The sequence below is a fragment of the Curcuma longa genome, chromosome 9 (genome assembly GCF_044706935.1).
Source record: "Curcuma longa cultivar G26 ecotype Majalengka, Jawa Barat chromosome 9, ITB_CL_G26_1.1, whole genome shotgun sequence".
NCBI classification, from domain to species: Eukaryota; Viridiplantae; Streptophyta; class Magnoliopsida; order Zingiberales; family Zingiberaceae; genus Curcuma; species Curcuma longa.
Genome location: NC_133869.1, coordinates 3,162,552 through 3,179,555, shown reverse-complemented (window position 1 = coordinate 3,179,555; position 17,004 = coordinate 3,162,552).

Genomic DNA, 17,004 nt, shown 5'->3' with positions numbered 1-17,004 from the left:
ACATGGCTCTGAATTATGTGTTAGGCTTGGGTTATACTGTTTCTTTGTGTTTTCTCTCATGATTGGTTTCCTTCTTAACGTCCGACCTCTTCGGATTCTACAATCCGAATCCCCAGACCTATTAGAGCTAGATCTAACGGTTGGGATGAGGCATCAAGCAACCATATATATCTCTCCAAATGCCGTTCTCTTCTCCTCATTTCCTGCATTTCCATCTTTTCGAGCGTTACTGAAACCTTCTTTCCTTAAAAGTGATGGACCGGGATATCTTGGTCATGCGTTTGGAGGAGGCCCTGAGGACCCAAGCGGAAGCCGAGCAACAAGCGAAGTTTTGGGAATGCAGGGCTGCAGAACTCCAAGAAGAATCCCGGGCCTTGGAGCAGGGACGTAAGGCAGACAGTAAGTGGCTGTTCATACCGCATCGAGAGCTTTGTGATGCCAACCACAAAGTGTGGGAACTGGATCAGGAAGTGAAGGAAGCCCGTGGCCAGGTCCAACCACTTCAGCAAGAATTGTCTAAGGAGATAATCGGAGTCCAGCTATCCAAGAGAATACTCCGGGAAAATCTGGATAAACTGAGGGAGTTAGACTGGAGTTTAACCCGCATGGCTCACCGCGGCACTTCTCCTTCCCCTTCAGGTGGTGCCGGTTCAGGGAGCGAATGAGCTGTCGCGTTAAATCCCGTCTTTTGTATTTCCTTGAACGATGAATGAACTAATCCGAGTTGTCATGCTAAAGTCAATTATCCGTCTCTTCGCTTCCCCCGTGCTCATTAAACGTTAATTACTACTCCGGCTTCAGAACACGAACCGTCGCCACAACGGCGAATGAGGGGGCGCCATCGTTGCACTTGCCCTTACGATAAATACGTAGGACTTACGTTGTTCAATCTTATCTCCATTTTTCCGGCGGGTTGTTCCATCTCTTCCTATTCTTCAACTCCATCAACAGAGACATCATGCATAACGCTGCCGTAGAGAGATACATCCAACAACTAATAGAGGAGAAGGACTCCGCGAAGAGGGAGGCTAGGACTTGGGCTCTTAGCGCGGCGCGCCATCATGGCCGTGCCCAACGGTTGGAAGCGGAACGAGACGAGGCCAACACTCAGCTCGCCGCGAAGGAGCAAGAGTACGCTGATGCTATGGCTCGAGTAGCCACGTTAGAGGGGGACCTGACTGCTGCTCTGAACCGCGCCCGGGAGTTCGAGCAGAGCCTGACGGCGGATCTCCGGTAGGCCAGGGATGTAACGCCTGTCCTTCTCATACTTATAGAGGGGAGGAAGGGCGGCGCTACGCGAACATACATGCATGCATAAGAATTTAAACTTAAAATTAGGAATCATGCATTTATATTTAACTATGTAAATATCTTAACATCTTAAACATGTAGTAAACATCTACGAGTATGCTTAGTATCCATGTGTATTTTCTTTTCTTTTAAAAAAATAAATCTAAATAAATATGTAGGAGTCAGGGTTCGAACTAGAGACCTCTTACTAGAGACTTTTATTACTTACCATCAGTCCACAGATATCTTTGTTTAATCTTACCAGTCGACTGGACCAGTCGATTGGCAGTCGACTGGACCAGTCGATTGGCAGTCGACTGATCACTCGACTGATCTTTCTGTTCGCTCAATTTACAAGGTTCAGTCGACTGGTACTACCCCCAGTCGACTGGTACACCTCAGACCCCATTTTCAACATACTCTAAGCATGAAAAATGATATGCAGAAGCAACTAAACAACATATATGACTTCAACCCAACTAATCATAACAATACTTTGACACAACTAATCATAACAATACTTGGACACAACTAATCATAGAAATTAACCAAAAAGCATCAAGTAGTAATTGACTTTTAACAAATAACATGCAAAACTTTGAAAAATGCATAAGTCCTGAAACATAAAACAGATCTCTTCCACCATGCCACTGTCACACACATCTTTGCCCCTCCTGCTGCTCCCTTTAGTTTAGCCATTCTTTACCCTTTTCTGCAGTACAAGGGAAACATGAAACTATAAGCACATAGGCTTAATAAAATCCTTTTGTTGGAGTATATTGAAAAGACTAGCTCTTTTGTATATAAACATTTTATGAAATAAAGGAATCATATTTTGGTCAAATGGTTGCAATAGATTAGGACAAGGGGTTGACCCAAATAGGATCTGATGTTTGGATGTGTGGAAGTGAGTGAAGTCTAGTCAGACGACTAGCGAGAAGTCCTAGTCGGTTAGACTAGGCAGTGGAAGTCCTGATCTGGACGATCGGGCAAGGGAAGTCCTGGTGAGTGAAGCTGGGCAAGGAAAAGTCCTAGTTGTAGGCTAGGCAAAGGAAAGTCCTAGTTTGGAGGATCAGGCGGAAGTCTTGGCAGAGTCAAAGCACTAGGTGAAGTCTGGGCTAGTCTAGGTGACCGAGTCGCAACAGAAGTCTAGGCTGGTCTGGGTGACCGAATCGCAGTAGAAGTCTGGGCTGGTCTAGGTGATCGAGTCGCAGCAGAAGTCTGGGTTGGTTAGAGAGAACCGAACCGCAGCACAAATCTTAGGGGTTGAGGACAGAGCCGAGCAAAAGTCTAACAAGTCTAGAGGACTTGGTTGGCATAAATTCTCCAGAGTGGAGTGGGTTAGACTAACCTAGGATTTCGATAGAAATTCAAAGTTAGACCCACAAGGTAAGACTTAGGATTGTTTATATACTTGCATGTTTTGTTAGTGCAGGAAGCACTAGCAGATCAAACCTGAGTTTTGATTATGGAACTATGATCAAGTTAAGTATGTGGTTTGGCTAATCAGGCTGAATTGAGTGTGCAGAAAACAGGTTAAGTCCTAGTGCGGCTAGGCATGAAGACTTGGCAGAGTCAAAGTGCACCAGGCACAAGTCTGGACTTGGTCAGGAGGACCAAGTTGCAGAAGGACTGGACCTGGTCAGGAGGACCAAGTTGCAGTAGAAGAATGGACTGATCAGGAGGATCAGTTGCGTTCAAGTCCTGGGGGGCAACGACAGAGCCGAGCAAAAGTCCAACGGGTCAGGAGGACTTGGTTGGCATCAGGTAAATTCTCCCGAGGGGAGTGGGTGAGGACGCGTTCCTACGAGGAACAGTAGGCGCCGATCTAACCCAGGATCTCACCGGAGATCCGAAGTTAAGACTCCAAGTTGGTTCGGTGAACCGACTTGCTCCTTTACATGTTATATTTGAGCTAACTTGTTGTGCAGGAAGGAAAAGCCCGACGAAAGCTAACTCCGGACGAAAAACTTGGTTTTTCGGGTCTTGAGTCGACCCAGATGGGCTCTGGAGTCGACTCCAGCCGAATCAGCACGAATCCGAAAGTCAGCGCGTCGAGTTTTCCGCCAGATCAACCTGGAGTCGACCCAGGAGAGCTTCTGAGTCGACTCAGGTCAAAAAGTTATCGCCGCTGCCGCCACCGCGACTGGAGTCGACCCAGAACGGGATCAGAGTCGACTCAAGAGGGATAAGCGACGAAAGGATTAAGTTTTATCTGCCACGTCGGCTGGAGTCGACCCAGATCGCTATCTGAGTCGACCCAGGTCGGCTATATAAGCCCTCCGCGAGCAGCAGCCGAAGCATTCAATCCCAACGCTTCCGAACTCCGTTCCCGCGACTCCCAAGCCTTCCAACTTCGACGTCGGTGCTGTGCCTGCCTCAAGCAACTGTTCTTGACACCGAGACGCCGAATTCAACTTCAGGAGAGCAAAAGTTTGGTAACAAACGCTTTATTTGTACGTCAATTTATAGTGATATTGTAATCAGCTTTGTAATCGAATTTTCGATACACTTGCTGCCAGAAAGGGGCAAGTGGATTAGTGGATTGCCCAACGTAAACGGTCAAGGACCGTGGGCCTTGGAGTAGCAGCGTTGCGCTGTGAACCAAGTAAAAATAAAAAGTGTCCTTTACTTTACTGCACTACTTTTCTGTATTCGTTGTTTTTATTCGCTTCCACTTTCGCACTCGAGTTTCTACGAAAAATCGAAAAGCGTGCAAACACGCTATTCACCCCCCCCCTCTAGCGTGTTTTCGATCCTACATGTTTGTCTTGCAGGAACCAGGAGATGGAAGCAAGATGGAGAAAACATATGTGAAGCAAACAAAGTAAAGTCAAACCAACCAGTCCAGAGGATCCAGTCAACTGGGACTGGAACTGGAACCCAATCGACTGAAGGGCCAGTCGACTGAAAAGTGGATAAACGAGCGGAAAGAAGTTCTATCTGCTATGTCGGCTGGAGTCGACTCAGATGGGGAGTTGAGTCGACTCAGGACCAGTATAAAAGAAGGTGAACGTGCACAATCATTCCCATCATTCCAAAAAGTTCCCCACTCCACCAAGTGCTATTTCTGAACGCGAACGGGGCCAAGTTCTTACAATCGGGGAAGATCCAAGAGGAGTGCGCGACGCTCAGGACTTCCAGATCGACGACCAAGAGTTTGATTCTTTTTATTGTCTTACTTTTTGTTTGTTATTTTATATTATTATTTTATCAGACTGTAAGACAGGTTTCTCCGCCTCCGAACGACGTTCGAAAAGGAGACCACTAGTGGATGGGCGCCTCCCGAATTAGACCTTGGACGTACTAATTATGGGGGGTTAAGAACTAAGTAAAATTCGCGTGTCCTCTTTATTGTTGTGTAACATTCCGCTGTGAGTTTTGATAGAACGAACGATTTTACACGAACTTCCAACGAGCTATTCACCCCCCTCTAGCGCGTACAAGATCCTACATTTTGCTCATGTATTGCGTCATACTTGACCAAACCAAATAAACCCTACAAGTGATTCCTCTCAAACTTGTCTCGCATAGAGCCTTCGTTCCTTCTACTTCTCTTTATCTCTTCTCCATCAAAGGCTCAAAAAAACACCGTTGTTAGATGGAAACAACAACTGAAATTCTCTTCTTCAAAAATTAGGTACCATTTTCATGTTTAAGACTTTATCTTCAATTTCTAAGATATTTAAGGGTACTCAATGGGATATGTAGAATGTTGAGTTTGATTGTCAATATATTAAATCGCTATCTAGATAATAGTTTGGTGAAGACGTATCCTTTATAGAGATGTAGGAGACTGGTAGTTATTTAGTAGCTAAACGTTCCCTTATAAAGTAAAAAATCTATATCCACATATTTTGTACGAGCATGAAAAATTAAATTTATAGAAAAATATATTGCTCCAATATTATCACACCATATTTTAGTTGTAGCACTAGTATAAACATGCAATTCTAAAAGAAGGGATTAGAGCCAAATGATTGCAGACTTTGCATTGGTAATAATTTTGTATTCAACTTTCGTGTTTAATCAAGAGACGGTAGGTTGCATTTTAAATGCCATGGGATAAGATTTCGTCAAAGAAATATTCGATATCAGATTGTAGAATGTCTATCTTTAAAAGAACCAGTCCAATCTGAATCACTATATCTATTTAACTCTCATCAGGAACGACGATATAAAAAGAGACCACGAAGAATAGTGCCTTTGAGATAGAGAATGATCATCTTAACACATTCCTAATGTTATTCATTATGAGCATGCATAAATTGACAAACTTGATTGATAGCAAAAGCTAAGGTTCCAATAATGCTCCGATATAATTAAGGATTAGCTATAGAAGGAAATGATGAAGGTGCTGTTAATGTCAGCCCTTAGTGCCAATCATGAGATGATTGTTTAGGGAACACATGTATCATATTCATTAATAAAGGCAAGGTTTGCTTATTATATTTATTTCTTATCCGTGCTATATGAATAAATATGATAGTGTCCTTGAGTAGTAGGTTCTTGTCTATAGCATATCAATTGATTGAATTGATAGTGAGAGTTTGTAAACATATATAGAACACTACTCTTAACTATTCCTAGTAGAGCATTAATATGCAAGGACAATATTGATGCGTTGAGACTAGCATGTAGGTCAATTGATGACTTAATCTCACAAGTCATGGATATGTGATATCACGTTGACACATGGGTACATATTAAAGACTATGTACTGAATTGACCCGCCATTAGAATGTTTCATGGACAATTATATGAGTGTCATAAACATTCTCATGTGACTATTGGTATGAATAGTCCTTAGACCTGAAGTCACTACGGTTCCCTACATAATGAGTTGTATACTTTAGCTTCGTTAAACGTCACCCGTAACAGGGTGACTATAAAGGCAATCATTGGGTATGTAATAAGTTATGCGGAGGGATGTGAGTGATGTAGATTGAATCTATCCCTTCCATATGACGGAAGTGATATCTATGGGCCCCTTGATAGAGTATGACTGTAAAAATGCATGATCATGCTCGAATAAGTCAATATGAGATATTGAACTTATTTGATTGAGTAGTCTACTTGGAGATCAAGAAATACATAATTGATAAGAGGATGATACAGTCTATGCCTCATTGATAAATCCAGATATTAAGGATAGAAGGATTGAGTCATACAAGATAGTAGTCACGGAAAGGTTGTGTCGGATCTCGACATTCTCATCACTTGGGTAACAATGATGTATTGCTAGATGCTGCTTATTGCTTATGTTTCTAAAATGGTTTTAAAGACATTGCCAACGTTATGAGAACCTATTGGGTCACACACTTAGAACATGTGATTTGGAGATGGTTCATGTGATGAATCATTGGGTTGAGTCTAATGTAGATTAGACTCATTGAGTGGGACTCAAGGTAGACTCATTGAATTAGACTCGAGTTGGACTCAAGTCAATTCGGATTGAGTGAGACTCGAGTTGGACTCAAGTCAATTCAGATTGAATTAGACTCGAGTTGGACTCAAGTCACACAAGCCAATTCGAATTCATCAAGAGGGGGGGGGGGGGTTGCATGATCACTTAATATGGGATTAATAGGGTATTAATTCCATGGAATACTAAAAGCCAAAACCCTTGATATTCCATGGTGATATATAAAAGGGTGAGAGGCTTTTCTTCTATTTTTTTGATGGTTGTTACCTAGAGGCTTTTCGTGATCTTCCTCCCTTTCTCTTCTACCTCCTTGGCTGAACCTCATTTGTGGCTAGCACCGCAATTTGGTTCCTCTCTGATTGGTGTTCGTGTGGATACCATGGAGGCGCGAACACACTAATCGGGCTCAGATCCATCAACCTTTGAAGGCAAGAGCTGCTGTCGGGATTGCGAAGGGCTCGCATCGAAGGTAACCTCGATTCTAGTAGTGAATAGAATCAATAAACGAGTATGATTTTTCGCATGGATCTTCTGAAGGGATCCTTTTTCCACTGCATTTATGCGGATAAAAATTATTTTATCGCATATAGATCCCTACAGGTGCAAAAAAATTACCTATAATAATTCGTGTAGAAATAGGACAAACACCATTTATTTTAGCATGTTGGAAAATCCTAGTAATGCAATTTCTTTGTGAGGGGAGACAACCTTCATAGTTTAAGAAAAAGTCAATTCCAAGAAAGAAATGAGCTGTACCAAAATCTTGAATAGGGAATTCCTGATTAAGAAGACAAATTAGAGTAGTGATGCCTTCTTGATCATTGAAGACTAAAAGAATATCATTGACATAAATATGAAAAAAATATCATAGAGCTAACATTGCAGGAGTCAATCTTTAAACTAGAGAACCCTTGAGTGTATAGCTAAGTAGAGAGACGATGAAACCATACATGAGAGGCTTGTTGAAGATCATATATGAATTTCTTCAGCTGACAAACATGTGTTGGGAGTTGTGAATGAATGAGCTTATGAAGTTGCTCCATAAACATACTTTCCACAAGATGACCATGAAAAAAGGCATTGGAAATACCTAATTGTCGTATCGGCCAATTAGAGCTAACAACTATAGATAATAATAGTCTAACGATTGTAATCTTAATAACTAGACTAAATGTGTTATTAAAGCCAATACCTAGTTATTAACCGAATCTTTTTGCCACAAGATGAGTTTTATACCATTCAAAAGAGTCGTCAGTATAATACTTGAGGTAGAAGACCCATTTAGAACCTCCAATGTTCATGGAGGTATTGCGAAAAATAAGCACCATGTCTTATTGTGAAGTAGAGCATCAAATTTTGTAGCCATAGAAACACGCCAATTTAGATCCTTAATACCCTGTGTAAAGCATGTTGGTTCAATTGATTTTGAAAAGACCACTATGTTGGGATCATCCTGGTGCGATGCGTGTATTTACACATTTCGAAAACGTACGCAGTGGAAATAAATAAATAAATAAAACTAATTATTACAACACATGTATGCAAATACATGATATAACAGTGTATAAGACATGACTGAAAATTAAAAATTTTAGAATAATAAATAATTCTACAAGTACCTCGTAGATGATGTTAAACGGTGTTGGCATCAATCGAGCGGCCCTTGTCAAAGTTTCGCCTCTACTAGTGATCCATGCCAATCTCTCATCTGGACGACTTCCTAAGTCACGAGTCGTATTACCATCTTTGGTACTAGCCGACGATCGATAACGATAGAATCAAGAGAAAACCTAATTTCAAAAACACGCAACAATATTTGTCGCGATCGATTTTTGGGGTTTTCTAATTATCACCGACAATAGTATTCCCAGTGTAATTTTCGGTGGTCAACCTTTGATCGCCGATAAAGGTAAAAGATAGAAAATCGTTTCCAAGGATGATGGAATATTCTCTGGAAGTTTGGGAAGCTTCCGGTAATGTTAAACCCTCAAAAACTCCTCTCCAACAGTAGATCCTCTCCGGCAAACAATCCGATGGCGAAACCCTAATCTGGTAGCGGCCCCAACAATGACCAAGCTTCTCTTCGACAAAAACTCCTCTCTGGCAAAACACAAACAATAAGGGTAATGATAGCCAAGCCTCCTTCGGTGGTCGACCACAATAGGAAGGAATCCGACAACGTTCTGGTGGCGGTGATGGGGCAACCAAGCAGTGTTATGGTGGCGGTGACAGAATAGAGGGAAAGAAGAGGGAAGGCGTCGCTATTGGGAGAGGGAAGGAGAAGTTGCTGCCGACAATGCTTGCACACTAAAAGAAGAAAGAAAAGCTCAGTTCGGCCTATCCTCTAGCGGAGACTTTCTCTCCAGCGATCGGTAACGAGTGGACACAAATGAATTTAGCGTCGGCGGCAAACAGAACAGAAGGAAAGAAGGGTTTTCCAACTTCTTCTCTTCCTCACGCATGCATCCGAGCTAGGGTTTCTCTTCACTGTTGGTGCAGAGAGCACCAGATGATCGAACTTTAGTTTTAATGATGGCACGAGGTTCAAGTTAAGTGTGTGTTGTATACTGACAAGCTTATCTATTGTGCAGGGAGCAAAGATAAGTCCTTGTTGAGGCTAGAAAAAATAAGTCATAGTTGAGGCTAGGCAAAGGCAAGTCCTGGTTTGGAGAATTAAGCAAAAGTCTTAGCAAGGTCAAGTGCACCAGGTGCAAGTCCAGGCCGATTAGGAAGACTGGAAGCATGGTAGAAATCCAAGTATGTTAGGAGGACCGCATGCGTGGTAGAAGTCTAGGTGATTAAGAACACCAATAGCCTAGCAGTAAATCCTGGGGGCCAAGGATCATGGTTAAGCGAAAAGTCTAACAAGTCTGGAGGACTTGTTGGCAAATCAGATAAATTCTTCTGAGTGGAGTGGGTAAGGGCATGTTCCCGGAGTAGAATAGTAGGCGTCGATCTAACTCATGATTTCACTGGAAATTTGAAGTTAAGACCACTTAACAGTTCAAAAACTGTTAATCCATTTCTGAACTTTGATTTTTGCACTAACTTGTAATGCAGGATTGGAGAGGCGGGAACTTTGATTCCAGGCGACTCTATCTGGGATCCAGGCAACTGAAGGTCTAGGCACCTGTATGTCAGCGAACCAGGCCAGCGAAGCGATGCAGTAGTGTTGTCCCAGTGGCCGGGACCCTCAGCTTCTAGGCGACTATATAGGTTCCAGGTGCCTAGGTTTGGAGAATCGCAGCGATAGTCAAAGTTCATCCGGAACCTCCATGTTAGCACGGAGTCGATTGGAAGGGGAATCCAAGTGACTGGAATTGCCGAGTCAACAACGTTGATGGCGAATCAGCGGACGTCGTGGAGGCACCTAGAAAGGGATTCCAGGCACCCGAAAAGGGATTCTAGGCGCCCGAAAGCCTTATAAAAGAACTTTGACAGAAGACTTCTGGATAACAATTCAAGTGATTCCATAACAAGACGACGACAGTCTACACGTGAATGACAACCCTAGAAGCCGTCGTAACGCCGGAGTTCTGCACTGCAAGACATCTTCTCAACCTCCGGTGATCTAGGTAACGATTTACTTGTATGCTTTTCATTAAAGTACGATAGAGTTGTTATCATATTAATATTTTGTAAATCATTACAACTCCTCTCCGTAAGGACGGAGTTAATTAGTGGATTGCTCATACGTAAATGATCAAAGATCGTGGGCCTTAGAGTAACAGCCAATGGTTATGAACTGCAAGTAAAAAGAAACTATGTCTATTGTGCTTTGTGTGTTTCTTGCAATTGTCATTTCCACTACAATGTTATCTTTGATTTACGAGCATAATCGACGAGTTTATAAAATCGAGAAAATGCTACAAGATAACACTATTTAACCCCTCTAGCGCTCTCTTCGATCCTATAATTGGTATTAGAGCAGAGTGCTCAAACTCAGTGCAACCACTGGTCGAGCAGATTTTTCAAAAGTATTTTTCAGTTTTTTTTTAAATTTTTTAAAAATTTTATTTTATTTTATTTTATCCTCCCGCACTACTAATCCAAGACTAAGTCTTGGAATGAAGTTTTTGCTCTTTCTGTGTGCTAGATAAATGACCCACCAGGAAAGATTTAGTACCGCAAGACCACCTCTGCTCTTCGGGGAGGATTTTATCTACTAAAACGGTAGAATGGAGTACTACTTGAAGACACAAGTGGAGATGTGGATAGTTATCCAGATGGGATTTACAATCCCGACTGACAATGACGACCTACCACAGTCTTGCGACAAATGGGATGTGGCCACAAGAAAGAAGATCGAGGCAGATGCAAAGGCAACCCAAACTCTGTAATGTGGGTTAACCAAAGAGGAGTTGAACCGAGTTGGACCCTTCATAAGTGCAAAGGACTTATGGAATAAGTTAATTGAATTGCACGAAGGCACCTCAGACACGAAGGTCAGCAAGAGAGACCTGCTAATAAACAAGCTCTACAACATCTATATGATGGACGGAGAATCGGCAAGAGTTTTACATGCCATAATACAAGATATCCTAAACAACCTTCATGCAATCAGGCAACCGGTGGAGAACCGAGACACAATAAGGTACGCTTTAAAAGCGTTCCCAAGGAACACTTTGTGGACATCTATGGTGGATGCTTATAAGGTCTCCAAGGACCATTCAAAAGTTAAATTAGATGAATTATTTTCAGAGTTCGAGTTGCATGAATAGACTAACACTGAAACGGAAGAGAAAGGTGTAACCCTTCTTGCAGGTACAACCAAAGAAAAGAAAATCAAAAAGGTGATAGAAGAATTTGACTCATCAGACTCTGAGAGCGACAACAAGGTCACAATGGGGCTGTTGAACTTAGTCCGCAAGATGATATAGAAAAAGCATGGAATCAAGAAGTCAGAGATGAAGAAGCTAGTACAAAAGTAAAACACCAACCAATCTTCTGTTGGGATGCAATCAAAGTCTCACATTGGAAATATATGGAAAAGATCATGAGTTTATAAGATGGAAGATATCTCCATTGGTATGAGGCCTTTTGGGTAGAGCCCAAGAACAAAACCATGAGGGCTTAGGCCCAAAGTAGACAATATCATACCATTGTGGAGATATTTTAATTCCATCTGTACCAACAATTGGTGTCAGAGCCATGGTCTATGTAGAGCCATGTGGAGACCCTCGGGAAAAATGAAGGAAGTAGGAGAGGCCTAGACCATGAGGAAAATGACAACATGACCATAAAAAAAATGGCAGATGGACCATGAGGAACATGGCAACCGGACCATGAGAAAAAAATGATAGGGGGCTTCTAGTGGTCCTTTGTTTGAGGGGAGGATTGTTGGGATGCAATCAAAGTCCCACATTAGAAATACATGAAAAAGATCATGGGTTTATAAGATGGAAGATATCTCCATTGGTATGAGACATTTTGGGTAGAGCCCAAGAACAAAACCATGAGAGTTTAGGCCCAAAGTGGACAATATCAAACCATTGTGGAGATATTTTGATTCCATCTATGCCAACATCTTCAACCAACAAAGTGGATCTAAAGTGTTACGGGTGCAATAAGAAAGGTCATTTCAAAGCAGAGTGCCCAAATAAAAAAAAGGAACGTAGATCCAAGAAGAAAGCGTTAAAGGCTACATGGGATGAATCATCATCGGAGGAGTCAGATGAAGAACCTACAACAAGCTTCCTTGCACTTCCATCATAGGACAAACCAATGGAGACCGATAGCGAATCAAACACAGACTTAAGTGCAAGCCACGGATCCACATTCATTTATGAAGGTTCCAACACCACTGTAAGTTTTGAGAGGTTATATTTTATTATTGTTAGCTTAACAAAGAAATTAGCTAAGTCAGATGCCTTAGTTGAATCACTCCAAGAGGAGGTAGCTCTCCTTAGGGAGAAAGTTAACTCTGGATCGTCAATCGAAGTCACTCAAATTGAGGATTTGACTCAAGTTTAACTTGAGAAAGAAAATTCTCAATTGAAACTTCAAGTTGATGATCTAAAAAGATCACTTGAAAAATTCACCTCAGGATCTAAGTATCTTGATACTTGGAAACCAAAGGGCTAGATACAATCGATCTGGTATTGGACACAAAGCTAAAAAATAGAGCATTCATGACATTACTACACAGACCTAAGAAACCTAGAGTCCAAGCATGGGTTCCAAAATCCAAACTGACAAATCTAGTTGGAACGAACCAAGTCGGGGTCACCAAGGATCAAATATATTATTTGATCAGACCCAACAAAGGTCATGATCCAGGGGGATCCAAAACCTTACCTAAATGATTGTTTATATTTTTTTTTATTTTTTATTTATTTCTGTATTAAATTAACCTAGGCTAGGTAAGGATAAATATTTGATTAATTCTTACCTAATATAGTACCAAGGTGGGGAGAGATGATAGTACGTTAGGGAGACCCAGTTTAAGTAGTCAAGTAGGGTAAGGAGTACCTTACTTGGTCTGCTTAGCTATGTCAAACTAGCCGAAGCTACCTCGCCACATCCTACACTAGTTAGATCAAAGTTTTTCTCTAGACTAGCTAAGCATATAATTTCTTGAATCAGCTTTGTCTTAGAAAGTGGTCGTTATTTCGATACCCAAGAAAGCTCTTGTGCCTCACCACAGCCTGGAAGTTGATCCTTGAAATGTATGTTTAGAAAGTCGAACGGTTAAACATGAATCTAACTCAAGGTTAACCAAATAATAGATACCTTAGAAAATTAAATAAGATAAAATTAGAAAATCATCTCACAAAACCCATAAGATTAACTGTGTGATCATCTAGAAATGGGTGAGATGAAAATTAGAAAAAGAACCAAATAGTTCTAAATCCACAAAACCCAACCAAGCATCTTTTGTGTAGGAACACAAGGACTTAGATCAATGGATGTTAGATAGTGGATGTTCTTGACACATGACTGGAGATCGATCAAAGTTCACCAAATTGAAGTTCAAGGATGACTTAGGATCCACTGCCTTTGGAAATAATGGTAAACTTAAGGTAATTGGATCAGGTAACATCGAATTAGACTCGAACTTCATAATTAAGAAAGTTCTTTTAGTTGAATAATTCAAATTTAATTTATTAAGTATCAGTCAATTATGTGATTCTAGATACATAGTTAGGTTCACTAAGTTAAAATATTTAATTAAAAATTTAGAAAATCTAGAAATTAAACTTACAGAAATTAGAAAGAATAACATTTACAACATTAGCCTACCCATCTCCTTAACCAAGTGTTTATTAACACAACAGGAGGAAATTAAGTTATGTCACAAAAGATTGGGTCCTTGTCTAGTCAGCTGGTGTAGTAGAAAGTAATAATGTGTTGCATTATCTACAACTGAAGCAGAGTACATAGCTATGGGTGAATGTGTTGCACAACTACTTTAGATGATGCACACATGAACAGATTATAATTTGAATATAATAACACTAAAGTGTTAATTGACAATATAAGTTCTATAAATTTGACTAAGAACCCAGTGTACCATTCTAGAACAAAGCATATAGAGGTTAAACATTATTTTATAAGAGATCATGTCGCTAAGGACGAAATTGTACTCGACTATATTGAGTCAAAATCTAACTTAGCAGAATATTTACTAAACCCCTATTAGAGTCCGAGTTCAGTACCATTAGAAGACAGTTAGATGCTTGGTAGAATAAGGGAGAATTCAATCTTTTAAAAAACTCATATTTTTTCAAATATACTATTATATAGTTTTTTAAAATATATATTTTTTAAAAAGGGTTCATTTATCATTTTTGAAAAAACTTATTTTTTAAATTTTGATTTCAAAGCAAAAGAAAGGAATGATTTAGCCTTAGATTAGAATCTTCCCCCTAGAAATCATGTACCTATAGATCTAGGTGGAGCATCTCACAAAGTACACTAGTTACCTTGTCTATAATTGGGAAACTTAGAACGGTGTGAGATGCATAGAATTCTAGCCTAAGTCTCAGATGCTTATATCTGTGCATCGAACCTAACTTGGGCTTTAAACAAATATTGAATCAAGTTAAATGTTCCTAAGCATAAGCTCAATGGAATGATACATTTGAACTTGACTAACTGGGTCAAGCTACTACTGTTTAGTAGTTAGCTAAAATCTAAATTGGACACTCGTCTCTCAAATAATTTTTTTATCTAAGTATTTTACTTATTTATAACATGCTTGGACTCAAACCCATTATTTATTTTGATTATGTCAAAGGGGGAGAGAAATATGAGATTTAAAAAAAATCAAAATGAGATTTCAAGAAAACCAAAAATCTTTTCAAAATTTTTAAGTTCAAAGTTTAATTACTTTTGAAAATTCAGAAATATGTTTTGAAAAAAGTTTAAAATTATTTCCAAGACTATCAAAAATAATTTTTCAAAATGGTTTTAAGAACTTGAGTAGTTTTGTATCAACCTAATCAAAATCAAACTATGCCAAGTTCAGGGGGAGAGAACAAAAAGTTTGTCTCAAACTTTGATTGTTTCAAAATGAGTATGAATTCAAGGGGAGTCCTGAAAGCAGGGGGAGATAGTCATTTCACAATCATGTTATTGTACATGAAATATTATTTGCATGAATTGAATGTTGATCATAAGTTAAGTTCTTAATTATTATAAATTGTTTTCTTAACTTGAAACTCAAGTTGCCATAATAAAAAAAGGAAAGATTGTTGGTGCAGAGAGCACCATATGATCGAACCTTAGTTTTGATGATGGCACGAGGTTCTGTTTGGATCGTCCCAAATGCCAAGTGTTCTCACATTTTAGAAACGTGCGCAGTAGAAATAAACAAATAATTAACTCTAATTATTACATCACACGCATGTATAAATAGGAAAATAATAATGTACAAGGCATGACAAAAAAATTAAAATTTTTTGAATAATAAATTATTCTACGCGCGTACCTCGTGGATGATGACGTTGAGCGGAGTTGGTATCAATCGAGCGGTCCTCGTCAGAGTTCTGCCTCTATTGGTGATCCACGCCAAGCTCCCATTCGGACGGCTTCGGAAGCCACGAGTCGTATCATCATCTTCGATACTAGCCGATGATCGATAACAATCAAATCGAGAGAATAGCCTAATTCCAAACCATGCAACAACGTGTGTCACGATCGTTTTGGAGCTTTCTAACTATCACTGAGAATCATATTTCTGATGTAGTTTTCAGTGATCAACCATTGACCATCGATTAGGATAAATAGTCAAAACGTTTCTAATAAAGATGGAATAATCTCCGGAAGCTTCATAAACTTCCGCAAAACAATTGTCGAACAATAAATATTTTATTGGTCGAAAAACTATCCAATAATTAGAAATAATTTCCAACTATTAAACAATGATTTTTGACAGTAAAATCCTAATCCAATCGTTTTGTTTCTTCTCCGGTAGGTCAGCGACCACCAACGCCTAGAAGAGCTAAAGGAGGCTGGCGATGCTTATGGTCTGGAAGCCAGAAACAACAGGCAAGTCAGCCGTTAAGGTTCTCTCCACACCTCCTTCCCTCTCCCACACGGTTGGCGCTGAGGGCCGACGGCGCTCTTGGTTCCGTTTAGTGAACGACGCGAACAAGCGACGGCGAGCAAAGGAGCGTGATGGGTGGCGATGAGGCAGAGGCAAGTGATGGCCGACGGCGAGGCAGGCCACGACGGCTAGCAGCGAGGTAGGAGCGTGACAAGGGAGAAGGGAGACGCACCCTCTAATCGTGATCTTCTTGATTGTTTTCTTCTCTCCCACGCAGCCGACGGAATCGGGTGGAGCAGCTGGTGCATGACGCCTGACGAGGTCGGAAGCACACGACTCTCGGCGATGAGGAAGCATCGGCTCCGCGACATCCAGAGAAGATGAACAGGGGTGTCATCTCTGTTTCTCATGATTTTTCCATGATCCTCACTCATGCTAGGGTTTTGCACGCCCATGTCTTCTCCAGCGAGCAATGTGGAGGAGGGAGGCGGCACACACGGGGAGGAAGGGCTGCGGCTGTGCGGGGAGGAAGAATCGTAGTCGCGGCTTGTGAAGAGGGTAAACTGCCCTCTCGCGAAGAAGAAGAACAAGGGCCCCTTCCAACCCTAAATCACGATCTTGGATCCAACGAGAAGCTACAATCGTTTTTAATTAGGCTGGCTGCTGAACCGGGTTTTAAGAATAAATCAAAACCCAAAACCCAAAATCCTAATTCAGATTAAACCAAATTGGGTCACTGTAGCGAACCAAATCGAACCAAATTCAAGACTTATTGGACTTTTTGGGCCACAAAAATAGC